The sequence below is a fragment of the Micropterus dolomieu genome, linkage group LG06 (genome assembly GCF_021292245.1).
Source record: "Micropterus dolomieu isolate WLL.071019.BEF.003 ecotype Adirondacks linkage group LG06, ASM2129224v1, whole genome shotgun sequence".
NCBI classification, from domain to species: Eukaryota; Metazoa; Chordata; class Actinopteri; order Centrarchiformes; family Centrarchidae; genus Micropterus; species Micropterus dolomieu.
The window spans coordinates 2,013,361-2,030,060 of NC_060155.1; the positions used below are offsets into that span (position 1 = coordinate 2,013,361).

Below are 16,700 nucleotides of genomic sequence, written 5' to 3' on the forward strand. Positions count from 1 at the left end.
TAAACTCTTTTGCACCGACTCTTGACCGTCTCCAGTGAAGTTTTTGACTACGCCGTCTTTTGACTAAAGAAGAAATCTAATAGAGTAATTTTATTGAGTTTATTACGTTGGTTAGGGTAGGGACCAGGTCTTTTCCTGGCCCGGCCGGTCCTTATTTCCGACCCAACATATGTCAGGAGAATAGACTGGTCTGTAGTCTTAAAATGTGGCACACTGTGTTAAACTCTCAGCTGCTGGCTCAGACAAAGCAGCCTCTTCTCTCTAAAGGCAGTTAACAGCAGTAGAGGAGGAGGAGGAGGAGGAAGAGGATTCTTTCTAAACCTCAGTCAGTATTGTGATATCATTGACTTTGCTGTTGTAAACTTGAAAGAGGTGGTATTATGCTTTTTGGCTTTTTCCCTCTCCTTTATTGAGTTATTTCTCTTTTTTGTGCATGTAACAGGTTTGCAAAGTGAAAAAGCCCAAAGTCCAGCCCAAAGGGAGTTCCCATCTCCCACAGAAAGCTCTGTTCTGAACTGCTTGAAAACAGCTCGTTTGTAGTCCAGCCCTTCACTTCCTTCACTTGTAACATCATAATGAAAACGCGTCAAGCGGCTAGCGGGGTCAGGCATGCCCTCAAACCAAGCTAGTCTGAGCAGAGGCCTTTGGCTCGACTCGCCTTTGTTTGGTTTTCCATTGTAGAAATGTTGCACCTGTACCTGCTTCCAGGTACTTTTTTTTGTATCACCTCACCTCAGTTGAGGTTCCAAGCGAGCTGAGGGATACTAAAATGTAACGTGACAGACTGCTGATTGGTCAGAGAGAATATTCACTATTCACTGCATCATCATTGCTGCACCAGACAGAGGCCAGCAACATAAAGTTTTATATTTTACAGTTTTCGTATGGAATTTCATCACTAAATCCACTTCTGAGAAGTTTTGAGGTGAGAAATCAGCTGTGTAGATTTCCAATATTGACAGTTTTACGAGAAGTGATGGCGGAACAAAATGTGCTTGAATATTGTCGAAGCTGAGGAGCTCCGCCAGTGGCTGCGGGGGAAGCCTACACCAACCCGCGGGAGGAGCGTGTGAGGCCGGCCAGCCGCCCGCTCACAGAGCCCTTTGCTCCCGCCGTCACACAGACCGCTGCAACAACAACGGCAGAGGAAAACACAGCTGGAAGGTTTTCATACCGCTTATCTGTCTTTACATTCTGAGCAAGGTTGAAACGTTTTAATCTTAAAAAAGAGAAAGCTGTGTGGATCGCTGGTGTGTGTGTCGCATTGAACTTTACGTCAAGGCAGTTGTGTGTGGCGTCGCTATGACGACAAGCTACGTACTATCTCTGGGTACTATCTGCAATAGAAAATGGAGCAGGGCCAAGTAGAGTCGAGTCTATCAATTTGCGCTGTAGTAGCATTTTTCGGCAAGGCAGCATAACGTTAGATCGTCAGAACACCGGTAACAGTTCAACGTTTAGTCCTGATGGTGAGATGTGGAACAATGATGTTGTGTGGTTGTAGACTTGTGAGTAACTTATACCGTCGGCTGTCACAAAGTGTCTGAACTCCATAAAGTTCACTCCCTGAATTCACCTTATTTGTCCAGATTTCTCTAAAGCCTGATTTCAGTATGACATTGGCGAAAATTTCAACTGTAAAGTTGGTGCCACATGGATTGGAAAATAAATGTAATTAAAATAAACACGCACCATACCCCATCTGGCTACTTTGCTCATGGGTGTGACGAGATCTTGTGCGACGAGATCTTGCGATATTAAAACGTGACGATATTTCTCATTGAGGTCAAAATGTGTCTCATGGTATCAGCATGATGGAGCGTGAGATTGAATGTTTTTTATGGTGGGAAGCACCCAAAGGAAACAACACGCAAACTCCACACAGAAAGGCCGGGACAACTAGGGTTTGAACCCACAATCTTTTGCTGTGAGGCCACAGCGCTATCCACTGGACCGCCCATGATAGCGTATTGTGATTTGGCTATGAGACATGAAAGGCATTACTTGGTTTCATTTTCCATTGGCCAACTTTTGAATTGAAACTTGTACATCCTTGCATTTTGTGATTTTCAGTTGAATAAAAGAAAAAAAAAATTTAGTCATATATTCCATATGAGCAAAGTGCCTTATTAGTTGATAACATATTTTTAAAATCATAAATTGATACAAATTTGAAAAAGTTTGGCCTTACTTGACCATGCTGCGAGCTCCATCAGGGTCCATAGCGCTGACTGAGCCCACGACTACGCCTACTGCAGCATCTTCCTTCACCTCCATCAGATAACTGGCTTTGTCGAACAGCGGCGGCTCATCCACGTCCTCCACCCCAATCCGGACCGTGGCCATGTCTTTGGAGCCTGCAGACATGAAGCGAGGATCCACCTGGGTGTTTTGGACCTGGATTTCTACTGTGTAAGATGGCTTCCTCTCATAATCCAAAGGCTGCAGAGGCAAAGAGAAAAAAAACATGACACAGGGGTAGCCACCAATTATCGTACATATAGCACAGACAGACTGAAGTTCTAGAGGCTGATAAGATCACATATGTACAAGACAAGAATATTTATGAATACACAAATAAGTCATACAAATATTTATTAGGCAGGTTAGCAAAAAGAGTGTGTGCTGGCCAGTAAATGTTGGCTTTTCAGCAGCTAAATGTCTGCCAGTGAGTGGCTAACTTTGTCTGGCTGCTGTGGCTCAGGATGCATCCTATTAGCCTCTCTGTGGCATTAGGTCGTCCATTCATCACAGGTTTGGCCGTTCGACCCAAAGCTGCACATGTCAAAGTGTCCTTGGGCAAGACACTGAACCCCAAATTGCTCCCAAAATGGCCAGCACCCTGCCGCGGGCCAAATTAATATATAAATAAATAAATACTCTGATAGCGGATGGTGCTGAAATAGATCAGTCAGGTCAACACCAGTTAATCACATAATCACTTCCTCTTAAGTGATTGTGCCTACAAAATAAAAGTGCGAGCAGCTCATATGCCATACCTGCTGCAGAGCTTCTCTCAGCGCTGTTCTCAACTGTATTTACTAATTCTGAATGTGTTGCGTGTTCAAATTGAACCAAATGCGACACTGCACTCCCTCCCACCACGTTTGAAGTCGATTGGATGAACGGTTACTGACATAATCAAAATATAAACAGACAAACACACAGTGATTCCTGTCTTTATTAGAGAGATAGCTGCCTTCAATCTAATTTCCAGCTGCTGGAATAAGGTTGATCAGAGCTTGTGGGACAGAAACTAAAACAATGAGCTGAAAGACCCTAAAGGCTAAGGTAAGATTAAATTATTGATCAAAGCAGCTTTAAATATTGGTGATCTATATATTTAGCCAGCCAATACAAATTTTTGATACCTTTTATGCTTGACGAACAGCCGTTTAGGCACTGGTTTATGATATGTACAGTGATACGTTACGTGATATGATACGTATTACATACAATGGTCACAATACATCTGAATCACGATATATTGTATGTGATATATATTGTCATACATTGTAATACAATACTCTACACAATTTACAGAACTTTTTTAAATAGAACTGAAAATACAACTTGTCTAATTTGTACATCACATTATATTGATAACTGTTCAGTGACACAGTGTTGTGCTGCCCTTTCTTGGCATGCAATGTCTCCATCTAGTGGTAGCGGTTTTTAGGCCACTGGAAATTGTGTGAGTATTGACCCTTTGCTTTGGTTGCTATAGCTAATCAGTGTGGCATGCTGAAGCAGCAGAGTAGCAGATCAAGCCAGTGAAGTTAGCATTTTTTTTATTTCACACAGAGCACAAAAAAATATGCCTGTAAGTATTTGCACACTATGTCGTTCTGAATGTTAAGCATGTGAAGCAGTTAAGTTAATATTATGTTATCGCAATCGAGATTCTAATGTCTGTTAGCATGTTAATGGCGATTCCCATTATTTGTTAGCACTGAGCTAACAGCCAAAGTGCTATTTTTTATGTTATACATATGATAGGCTGGAAAATAGATATAGTATTGTGGAAAAAAGTACTGCAATATATTACTGCATAATTTTTTTGCACAGCTGTAATTACTGAGAAAGAATTTATGTAGTATATTATAAAACAAGTTAAATAAGGAATTAGACTGGCCTAAAATCCAGATTGAATTGTTAACATATAATTTTACATTTCATAGAAGCAAGGGGCATATATATTAAAGGAAAAAGACAAAGACTGTGCCGATGAGCCCAACCACAAACCCAAACAGAGTTTTATACAGCACACAGTCATAGTTACACCATGCATGATATCATACCAGGGTATATACAGGGATCCTGAAGTAAAATTCAATACCTTTTTAAGACGTTTTCAACATATTTTAAGACTGCCGCGCCACTTTGAACTGTAACCAATTAAATCAGTCACACACCTTTAAAAAGGGCCATTTTTGAGTTTTTAAAAGGAATTTAAATATATTTATAACATATTCATTGCCTATATGTCATCAGGTTGTAACGCCACCTAAAAAAAAAACTTTCTCACATGCCTAAAACAGCATGGATGCGCCAACTGTTTTCTACATGAAGGACTGGTCAGATTTCCTGCGAAAAGCAAGTGTCTTACATAAGCTATGACGTTTATGTACACAACATTACAGCAAATCATGTGAAACACAGTGTGATTTTGTGTTTTAGTTGTTTTAAGCTAGATAATGTGAGCTTGCCTGCAATGATACATGTGATAACTTTCATCGACCACTTGATCAATACAACAAAATTCAAATAGGCCAGGAGGGAACAAAGATGAAGAGAATAAACTGAGAGATGAATAACGTAAGTAGTGTAGGCGCTGCAGCACAGGTAACTTACAACCTGGAGGAGGAACTAGTCTAAATGACTGTATTAGTATAATAATATAACATTAAAAGCATATTGTTAATGTAATAGTAAACTGTAAGCTTGATATTAATATATTCATTATGTTACTATATTCAATATAATTTCATATAATAGTATATAACTTCCACTAGTATAATATTAGTTCAAATTACAACTGTTTCAGTTTGGGGTTGTTTTTTATTCATTAACTTTGTGCAAGAAAAATGCTCTAGGCTAAGTCTCCAACCTTGATGGTGGGCAGGCTACTAACTCGTCAGTAATCATAACCATTTATGCAGAACATTGAGTTCAACATTTATAAAGTTTGTTGCAGCACATCAAACTTTTTAAAAAATCCCGCTCCATCCAGGCTGTGATTGATCTGTGCACAAAAAGTGACACTGACGAGAGCATCGGCTTAATGAAAAGCTGAATGCGTTTCAATAAAAGGCAGAAATTTTGCTAAATAGCCATCTAACGTTCGCCAAACCCACACGCTCCTTGAATTTTCCCTGTTGTCTTCTGTTTTACCGATTCCGCTGCTGGCAGCACATCCTGCTCTTGTTTTCCAAGAACGGGGCTGTTCAAGTAGCCACAGAGCGACCGGCCAACCGGGTTAATCCCGTTACTCCTGATCGCCACTCCGACTATGTTTTGAACAATTAACAATAAATCCAGCGGGGTGGGAAATTACGGTCGGTTTTACTCTGGAATCATTTTCCGGTTCGCACGGATCTATTATTTTTAAGCATTTAAGAGTGAAATAGGCGCTCGGTAGATCCCTGCGCCTAACGTTACAGAAATGAATCACAGTCGCTACTCACTGCCTGTCTAGTGTTTTTGGCTATGCATTATAAATAAATACGTTCACCTACACTTTTAGCAAACAAACTTTTGGACAAACAGGATTTTCACATTGAAAAAAATATCTTCAAAATTGAATACCTTGTTAAATGGCGATTAAGACTTTTTAATGGCCTTAATTTTCGCAAAATTGATTTATTACCTTTTAAGAGTTTTTAAGACCCCGCGGACACCCTGCATACAGAACACTACATGTAATCTAGCAAGGAAGTGATTTGAATTAACATATAATTTAACTTGATAAGTGAGAAGCATCAAAGACATGATTTATGGAATTTAAGAACACATCTCTTTTCTTGTGTAATGACAGTCCGAATGACAAGAATGAAAAAAACAGCATCTGGTGTTACAGAGGAAAATCTAACATTAATAAAATGTGATGTAAAGCAGACAGATTCAATCTGATGACAGATGATAATAGTTTTTTTTAAAGTGCATCAGCTGTGACAACTATGCATGGTTGTTTTTTCACCCAAGAACAAAGCTTCAGATTTACTTGAACAGCTCTACATGCGCTGCCTTTGCCTCCTTGAAGGAATCCTGGGTATTGTCCTCATCTCCTATCCTGCTGACAGAATATCATTACTTCTTTGTTGAAGCTTGCAGACTTTCTTAGGTTGTGTCAGCAAGAGGAACAAAAGAATTTCTAAATATCAATTGTGATTGTGCATCAGTAAACATACAATCTGTGAGGACGCTGTGATTCATTTGTAAAATCCAGCAGCATAAAAAGTTCCAGGCCTGTGTATTAGTGCCTGCTGCAAAGGCTAGGGCTGGGGGTTGTGAAGGTAAAGATGAATCATTTTAATTTGGTTTCTTTCATCTGTCAAGCATGCCAGGCTTTGCATATTTAACAGTACGTGTAAAACAGACTACGTGGGTAGGGTCCTTATGAGTCGAAAGTGTGGGATCTGCTGAATCACCGCTTTAGAATTAATTTGATTTAACCAAAGCCGTGAGAAAAATATCAAGATAATTCAAACTGGAACACGGGCATTAGAAAAACAACAGATTTCACATTATTTACAATAGATGCAGTTTGACTTCTGCATTTTATTCTGTCATTCATTGTACAACTAGTGGAATTTAAATACTGCTATTTATTTACTTGATTTTATATTACATTATTCCTTATATAATGCATATTTAACCCTTTTTAGAAGATGTTTTTATTGTGCTTCCTCTTAATTATTCTTGCCCTAAAGCCAAGCCTGGCTTTAGGACTTCACAAATATTTTATGAATGTGATTAGCACTCTGAGCCCACAGTTTAGTCCTCCCCACTCTCACCTTGCTGACGGTGATGACTCCCTCCTGGGTGTCTTTGTCAGTGGAGATGTCAAAGATGTCTAAGCCATCTCCACTGACAATGGTGAAATACATCTCAGCATTCTTCCCAATGTCTCTGTCAGTGGCTTTAATTCTCCCAACTGGAGTGCCGGATTGGGACGACTCAGGAACTCTGAACTGGTAAATACCTGAAAACACAGAATAGAGATTGAAAGGCAGCTGCATTATGTAACACTAGTGCTGCTTTTATGCAAGTAATGCTGGGATCACTGTTGCCACTATGAACCACTGTGTAGAATTGCAAATTTTTGACTTCAATATCAAAGTCGTATCAAAAGAGAAACAGTGCTCGGCTGCATTGCATACCAACTAATCGCCCTAATTTGGTTGGGAAACCATCTGGACCAGGTCAACTCCCAGACCATGCTACTTTGATGGCCTGTGAGGGGTGGTTATGTTAATTATTTTTAATATAACTTCACAAAAAAAAAAATGCAGCCCTCATTCATTTAAATAGAGCCAGTTTGTCGGTGCAGTGGGGGTGCTGTTGTTGAGGGCAGATTTTCCCCGCCCAAAACACACTGAGGTCAACACATTTCCTTCCTCATAAAAAATGTGCTAATTATAAAAAATAAATAACTAGCTTGCTTCCCTGCCTTTCTTGGCACATTACTGCCACCTGAAGACAGGAAGAATAGTGTGAATTCAATGGCAAGAAAGTGTATGTGTTCAAACAAACAAAACAGGGACCCACTTAAAAACATTGCTCCACAACGTTACTGGTGGTCAAAAACTTCACATGGTACCTTTAAAAGTAGAGTTGGGCATCAAGAACAGGTTCCAAATAGGAGTTTGGAAAATTTGGTTTCAAATCCAATCATCAGTTCCAAATTTAACATGCATAAGTTTTGGTTTCCGTTGTGGCCTCTATACTTTCAGGCACTTGTTCTGTTGCAGCCATGGAGCACAGTAAGCGGCGCTCAACATTTTCACATTGAAAAAGCCTGGGTCGGCACTGTGTAACACCTGTGAAACACTTATTTCAGGAGGATACACAAGAAAATGGGTAAACACGTACATCTACACCTCGTTTCACTCTCACATTAAGCAAATTTCAAGGGCCGCCTTTTTTCACCTATCGTAATAATGCGTAAATCAGGAATATTCTGTCTGAAAATGATGCAGAAAAACTAGTCCGTGCATTTGTTACTTCTAGGCTGGATTACTGCAATTCTTTGTTATCAGGCTGCTCGAAAAAGTCCATTAAGACTCTTCAGCTGATTCAGAATGCTGCAGCACGTGTTCTGACAGGAACCAGGAAAAGAGATCACATTTCTCCTGTCTTAGCTTCTCTGCATTGCCTTCCAGTAAAATCCAGAATATAATTTAAAATCATTCTTCTTACCTACAAAGCTCTTAATGGTCAGGCACCATCTTATCTTAAAGAGCTCATAGTACCTTACTACCCCACCAGAGCACTGCGCTCCCAGAACGCAGGGTTACTTGTGGTTCCTACAGTCTCCAAAAGTAGAATGGGAGCCAGAGCGTTCAGCTATCAAGCTCCTCTCCTGTGGAACCAGGTTCAGGAGGCAGACACCATCTCCACATTTAAGAGTAGGCTTAAGACTTTCCTCTTTGATAAAGCTTATAGTTAGGGCTGGCTCAGGTAGTCCTGAACCATCCCTTAGTTATGCTGCTATAGGCCTAGACTGCCGGGGGATTTTCCATGATGCACTGAGCTCCTCTCTCCTCTACTTTCTCTCCCTCTGTATGCAACCTCGTCCCATTATTGCATGTTACTAACACAACTTCTCCCCTTTCTGGTAGTCTTGTGCTTTCTCGTCCCTCTCCTCTCTCCTCCTATCACGTCCTGCAGGTGTTTCTGGCTCTGGAGCTGTGGAGTCTGGATCTGTGGTTGCGGGTCACCTGCTGCCCCCGTGTTCCTGCTCGACACCCTCTGCTACAATTATTGTTACTAGGCCGATTGTTGTTATTATCATTAACATTATAATTATTATCATTAACACTACTATATATATATGTACCATTTTTCATTTAGTCTATAGCAACATCACCTTTACTGTCTGTACCTCTGTGTGTATATTGTGTAGGCTGCCTCCCTCCCCTCTCTCTCTCTCTCCCCTTCACCCCCAACCGGTGGAGGCAGATGGCCGCCCACCCTGAGCCATGGTTCTGCTCGAGGTTTCTGCTTCTTAAAAGGAAGTTTTTCCTTGCCTCTGTCGCCTAGTGCTTGCTCATGTGTGAATTGTTGGGTTTCTGTAAATAATATCACAGAGTCCAGTCTAGACCCACTCTTTTATGAAAAGCACTATGAGATAACTGTTGTTGTGATTTGCTATATAAATAAAATTGAATTGAATTGAACCTACAAATCAACAAGGAGTGTACCATGTTCAACGTGCTGTGCTGGTCTCCCTGTCCTGCCTCATCCTCATCTGACAACCCCGTGCTGACTAGTACGTTGTTGCAATACGGTAAATGAACAAGTTCTTTGACCAAATTGTTAAAATTGTGGTGAACAGCAATGTTACTTTAATGTATTGTTTTGGCATAGATAAATACACGCAAATTGCTAACGCTAGTAGACCGACTGCTGTTAATGTTAAGCAGCAAAGCAGGGAAAAATGCAGAATAAAAAAGGCATACAAAAAGATTCGGAATTGATTGTATGATTCTGAAAATGATTCAGGTGGGATTAGTAATTACACAATCAGCAAGGAATTGCATGACTGTTGACCACAGTGTCTGTCTTGATTCTATCAAATAGTGCTAAAGTGAAGACTTCAAAATCAAATTCTACACAGAGTGGCTGTAATGATTCCCCTAAAACTCTGGAGTCTGTGCTGATAAAAGGAGGGTGGGTGGGATTGTCTCATGTAATCCATTTTAAGGTAAGGTCTCCCTTTAGGCTTTTTTGGAGGGATTTTTTCCACATGTTGTTCACTTTGACAGGTGTAGTGTTTCCTGTCTAATGTGGCCCTGTGAGGCACAAATAAATGTGATTTACCATAAAAGTAACAACACAGCCACCTGAGTCAGTAAGTAGAGACTGGCTGACTGGTACTGATCAAGAGCCCTGTTAATCAACCCTTTCATAGGGTTGGAGTCAGGGATAGCTGTCTCACTTTGTTAATGGGAACAATACCAGTCATAGAAAATAGATATACCACGTAAACTCTAACAAAGACAGAAAGTTTGTCTCTCCCTGAAAGAAATCATTTGACAGCATAAATGCTGAACGAAGAAACATCTTGTGATTGTCTTAGCACTTGGAATGTTGGACAGGTAGACAGCAAGAACAAAGAAGCATTCTCAGTGCAAAAAAAGTAGCGTAAATGCTGACGGAAGCCAGGCGCTGGAACAATGTCTCTCTGCCAGACTGCTGACTATGATTAAAAAAAGCATTTCAATGTATTTTTTTGTGAGTGTGATCCTTCTGTTCTCTGGAAGTGCTAACACTGTGTTAGTTTGTAGCAGAGACGAGATGGCCGTTTTCCTCTTCACTGTGAAACAAACATGGCCTGAGTCGCTGAAGTCCAAGTACACAAACACAAACTAAATGAATGAAATGAGAGGTTGCTCTGCTATCTGACTGAGGCACTTTCCTATCAGGACCCTTTCCTTTACTCAGAATGTGTGTGCATGCATGCATGTGTGTGTGTACATATGCTCCATCTCAGAGATCTAGTGGTGTGTAGAAACCACAGTAACTATATGCTGCTGTAACACAGCAGGTGTCATACACCCTGATTGCTAGACAGAACTTCACCTGCAACTGTTTATGTGTTTGTGTGTGTCACACAGGAAGAGTGAGATGGAGCCAAACTAACAGATCAACCTGAGCAAGTCAAACCAAACCCGGTCAAACTAAACAAAACAATAAAAACATATAGAAACACACCAACAAAAAAAAAGGACACAAAATGAGTTGTTCATACTGCTTTGAGGGCTGGATCAAACAAAATATGGCTATACTGATAACATTTTATTTAAATTATATTTAATAATAATAATATTTTAATAATATTTATTTAATTCATTCAAAGTAATACATAACTAACACTAACTTGGCAAAATAATGTAAATGGTAAACAAATAAATAAATGGGATAAAGTGTTACAATATCTATAGTCATACTCCAGTCTACTGTGTAAGACTGTTGGTCCGTTCTGAATGGAATGCTTTCCAGGGTGAATTTATAAGGTCAAGTATGTCAAAGTTGAGATGCTAGAGTGGTGTAACAGGCAGTCAACCAGAAGCATATGTGATGCTTTGATTTGATTGGTCTGATACTAAGCAGATAGTATTTTACCGATACAAGTGGGAGCATGGTGAAACCCTGAACAGCCCAGAGGTAAAGAGAGGAGAAGCAGATTTCATCTCCACTCAGTTTTCTTTATGGTCGGTTGGAGATTGTGTTGTCTATTGGCTTTGACACTGACAGTACTGATTGGAGTCTTGGTGTGAAGTGAAATGAACTGACATGTGTGGACCACTGTGCGTTCTCCTTTTAGGAAAACCAGTTTCTGACCTTCAGAGTGGGGACAGTGTTTGGGGGTAAAAAAAATCAGAGCATGTGTGAGTGTTAAGTGTGGTGACTTAAACAGAAAGATAATGCCACATGCAATCTGTTCAGCAGAACCTTGGATGATCTCACTGTACACCCTGCACCGGAGAAGTGAAATAGTGAGTGAATGGGTGCTAATGCTGGGTGGAGAGGAGAAGGGAGAAACTGACACTTTGATAAAGTGACTGTGATTGAACGTGGCAGAGATAGAGAGGGAAAGGAAAAACAATTAGAAGATGAAGAGATGGATGCAGAAAGCCATAGAGCTGGAGAACGAAGGGGACGAATTCTGCCTTCACGTCAGTTCATGAGGATTAGATGAGAGGATGACTGATGTGATCAAGGCCAACAGAGCAGCAATTTACTCAATTCTTTTACACTGCTACGGTCCTGAATTACTGCTGATGGACACACACACACACACGCAAATTCTACCATGTGTCAATACAGCCTCTTGATGAAAAGCGGCTAAATTTGCACCAGCTGTTGCTAGAGTTCAAACTTCAGCTGTTATAATGCATCTACTAAAGTCAGATTAGCACTGAATTAAACTGAGCTGCAGCATACAAACTACTTCTGACAGATGTAACTGCTGTGCTGCTGAGTCACAGTAATACCATATGAATTGCTGCTGTCTTGACAACTAAGAACAACGACAATGCAGCATATATTGTGTGAACAATTTTCTTTTTTCTGAGCATTTTAAAGCCATCTCGTCCATGTTGGATTACAAAACTGAGGTTCAAAGTTCATTTTGATCTTGGAAATGGCGGTTGAGAAAATAATCTCACCACAGTGTCCAATTACTTGGTGTTATTACCATACCACACTGTCTTCATCAGAATGAATTCTGAACCTCAGCTTAGTTGAAATGCAAGATTTATTTGTGGTAAATATTTTTTAAATTTTGATATTTCATGCTGCTTTGTCCTGATCCTGTCTTGGCTCACAACACAAAAGAGTGACATTTAAACAATTCAACAGCAACATCTTTTCCCAGAGACAGTGCTCTTGTTACTCTGCATAATCCAAAGAACATGCTGTCATGTTTCATAGGGACCATTTCTTCAGCTGAAAAGTGTTACTGTAAAGGCTGGATTATTCAGATTTACCAAAACAATCTGCATGGCTATAAACCCCATAGGCACAGTAAGTAAAATAGATGTTTTTTCTCACATTAAAGCACTGCTATATCCCAGGCTGAATAATTGACCCAAAATTTGTTTCAAAGTTTCAATCATGTCAATCTAAAATCAATCTAAAATTTCACTGGATCACTAGATGTTTTTATTTATGTATTACAGCTGACCACAGTGGATCTGCCCTCTGGTCTGACACCTGAGAGTGAGAGTAATTCAAATCCAAATACTGCATTCCTACTGGCCTGGTGAGTCCCCCACAGGAGCACAGGAGCACAGGAGCCCCTATGGCATGGCCGTGGTGTCACTCAACCCATAAAAGGAGAACGCCCCAGTCTCTCCTCGCCTTCCATTGATATGCAGACTCCTACAGGAGGTAACCCATATTCAGCGCTTAACTTTATTTCAAAGTGAAGGTGAAGTTCTAGAACCTTTTTGGATCCCAAAGGAGACCATTATACACAACATCAACAACAATCTCAGATCTGTGGAAGTAATATACGGATTCCACCATTTGCTTTAGGGATTAGGAGATAACCTTGCTCTCTCCACAAAAAGTCGACTCCTGTGTTTTCTCCGCTGCTGGGAAGGATCAGCGCGCTGTTGAACCCACGGCAGCGTGGTGTACTGGCTATCAACAGAACCCAAGCTGAGAAGGCCAGATTACCTAAACCGACTGCTGCATACATTGTTATCAAGAGCAATTTCAATTAAGAGGCTTGTGTCTGGACAGAAATTTATAACTGTGTTATTGTAACCTAAGCTTCATTTGGTGATTTTTGTGAGAAATAACGGACCGTCTTGTTTATTGTTTTCATGCCTAGCACGAAAAAAAAACTGTTTCAGTCCCATGCTGCTGGGCTTTTACCCTGTTGTTCCTGACACTGTGTATGAAGCAAATAGCACTTTATCAAGACCAAAGTTCAGCAACATGGCTGCTGAATGCAAGTTTACTGCCAGTTCCTGTGATGAAGTGGCAGTTAATGTGTTTTACCACGGTAATTAAGATTTTATGTATCTTTGCTTGTTTTAGTTCTGCGTGCAGAGCCAATAACTACTCTTTTACTGAGACCAGGACCACAGCCGCTGAATGCGAGAAACTGGGATCTTATATACCTTGCTCTGTGTGCCTTTTTCTCTTTCTCTCGTCCTAACCTATACACACACACACCTTACGTGCTTGCACACACAAACACATGTTTAACTCACAGGTAGCGTGTGGCCTAATCTCCAGCTAAGCTCCACGTCATCTCACTGAGGACTGGTATAGTGTGTCCTCCATTTTGGTTCCTAACCCCTTGCTTAAGCTACACGGGAGCCCGCCATTTTGGAATATTGTGCGACGAGCCACCAATGTGGTCACATTCATGGCAAATATGACCATGTAGGTGGCATCTTTCAAGCTCTTCCACTTTCGGCTGTAGCTCAGTAGGTAGAGCTGGTTGCCTGTTAATGGGAAGGTTGGCGGTTCAATCCCCAGCTCCAGGTTGTGTGTTGAAGTGTCCTTGGGCAAGATACTGAACCTTGAACTGCCCCTGGTGGCTGTTCCAGTGTATTAATTTGTGTGAATGTTAGTTTCTGTTTGAGCACTTAGGCTCAGTGTGTGAATGGTGGATGCGAGGTAGTATAAAAGCGCTTTGAGTGGTCGAAGACTAGAAATGCGCTATACAAGCACGGAACATTTACATTTACAATCCTCCCATGCTATATACACTGTTTTGCTTAAAGCAGTTGATGGTAGTGGTTTATTGGTTGAAGATGTTGATTGATCTGTGCTTAAGTGAATAAATCATGTATTTTTTAAAGAGCAGCTGCCTGTGATTACTATATTGTGCTCAGACTCACCCTTCACTGTCCACCTCATTAATGTAAATATGTGTTTAAATAGTGGCTTTTCTAAGCAGGCAAAAACCTTTTTATTTGATAAAGATTTGGCATTTAAACAGACAGACTATTCCTGACTATTCAAGTTGCATTATGGAAAATGAGGGATCCAGTGTGTTTGGGTTACATCTTTAGAAGGCATTAAAAATCAGGATACCGTGGCCTCTGTTGTCTTGATTTTGACCATTTAAAAAAAATTGATCTCCCCAACTTTATGGAAATGCAATAGGTGCTTGGACAACCCCTGCTGGAGCACAGCATTCAGGATTGGAGGTGGCCATGTTGGTTCATTGGGTCTTGAGTTACCAAGCTTGAGTTTGCACTTAGGGCTGCAACAGTGTGAGATTTTCATGGTAGGATAACACAAAACATCACAATGAATCCTGTATACCACTGCAATCCTACTTTAAGTTACCAAAATGTTTACTATTCATATTATGTGGTCAAATGATTAGTCCATAAATTGTTTTGGTCATTATTAACAATTTTGTTAATTTATGGTTTAAGTCATTTATCCATCAAAAATGCCAACAACTGGCTGGCTCCAGCTTCTCAAATGTGACTATGTGCTACTTTTCTCTGTTTAATATTATTGTATCTTGTATATATTTGGATTTGGACAGATGGTGAGACAAAACAAGCAATTTGATGATGTCACCTTAGGTTTCTCTTGCTATGGCACTTGTACAAGCAGCAGTTGGCAGCTCCTTCAAACTTCGCTACACTTTTGTTTTTTATCTGTTTTTTTCTGGCTTTGTTGCCAAAACAAGTGTTCCCTCTGACATAAGTGCAGTCATTGGAAGTTCAAGATGGTGTTTTGGATTAAAGAGCAGCAGACCACGATCTACCCGGCCCAAACAACCGGACCAGGCACCATGGCGGGTGCGGTGATCGCACAGAAGAGAGGAAAGAGAGCCAGGAGAGGAGCCATGCTGGCCCAGCTTGGACTTAATTCTGCTCCTAAATAGCCGGTCTGGACAAAATGGGACTCATGTTGACCAAGCAACGGAATTCAGAGATTGCTGTGCCCACATCGTTACAGAGACTTGCCCCATCAACATCGGCAGGTGGTCCATGTTCTGAGCTGCCAGCGCAAGACTCTGGCAAGATGAGAGGACGTGGACTCTGTGTTTTACGTCGATGATGCATGGTGTACAAACACAGTCAACATGGACTCTGTTTCCCAAATGTCAGAAATTTTCATACTATCATCTGGTTGCTGCTGTTTACATTCCCCCCATGCAAATTCAAAAAATGCACTGTGGAATGTTCAGGGTGTAAGTTATACTTGTCTGTATATATGTATTTAAATAGCTGTATTTAATTTTATTTTATATGTTACCATATTTTAATATAGGCCTACACTTAATTATACAGTGGGTACGGAAAGTATTCAGACCCCTTTAAATTTTTCACTCTTTGTTTCATTGCAGCCATTTTCCAAAAATCAAAAAAGTTCATTTTATTTCTCAGTAATGTACACTCAGCACCCCATCTTGACAGAAAAAAAACAGAAATGTAGAAGTTTTTGCAAATTGATTAAAGAAAAACTGAAATATCACATGGTCATAAGTATTCAGACCCTTTGCTCAGTATTTAGTAGAAGCACCCTTTTGATCTAATACAGCCATGAGTCGTTTTGGGAAAGATGCAACAAGTTTTTCACATCTGGATTTGGGTATCCTCTGCCATTCCTCCTTGCAGATCCTCTCCAGTTCTGTCAGGTTGGATGGTAAACGTTGGTGGACAGCCATTTTCAGGTCTCTCCAGAGATGCTCAATTGGGTTTAAGTCAGGGCTCTGGCTTGGCCATTCAAGAACAGCCACGGAGTTGTTGTGAAGCCACTCCTTCGTTATTTTAGCGGTGCGCTTAGGGTCATTGTCTTGTTGGAAGGTAAACCTTCGGCCCAGTCTGAGGTCCAGAGCACTCTGGAAAAGGTTTTCGTCCAGGATATCCCTGTACTTGGCCGCATTCATCTTTCCCTCGATTGCAACCAGTCGTCCTGTCCCTGCAGCTGAAAAACACCCCCACAGCATGATGCTGCCACCACCATGCTTCACTGTTGAGACTGTA

At 40.7% G+C, this 16,700-nt stretch overlaps 1 protein-coding gene across 5 annotated transcripts in view; it reads left to right on the forward strand.

Annotated features, from left to right (window-relative positions):
* The window catches only part of efr3a (EFR3 homolog A (S. cerevisiae)), a 254,822-nt gene that overhangs the window by 215,699 nt on the left and 22,423 nt on the right, over nucleotides 1-16,700 (forward strand). The gene's annotated exons all lie outside the window — the stretch shown is intronic.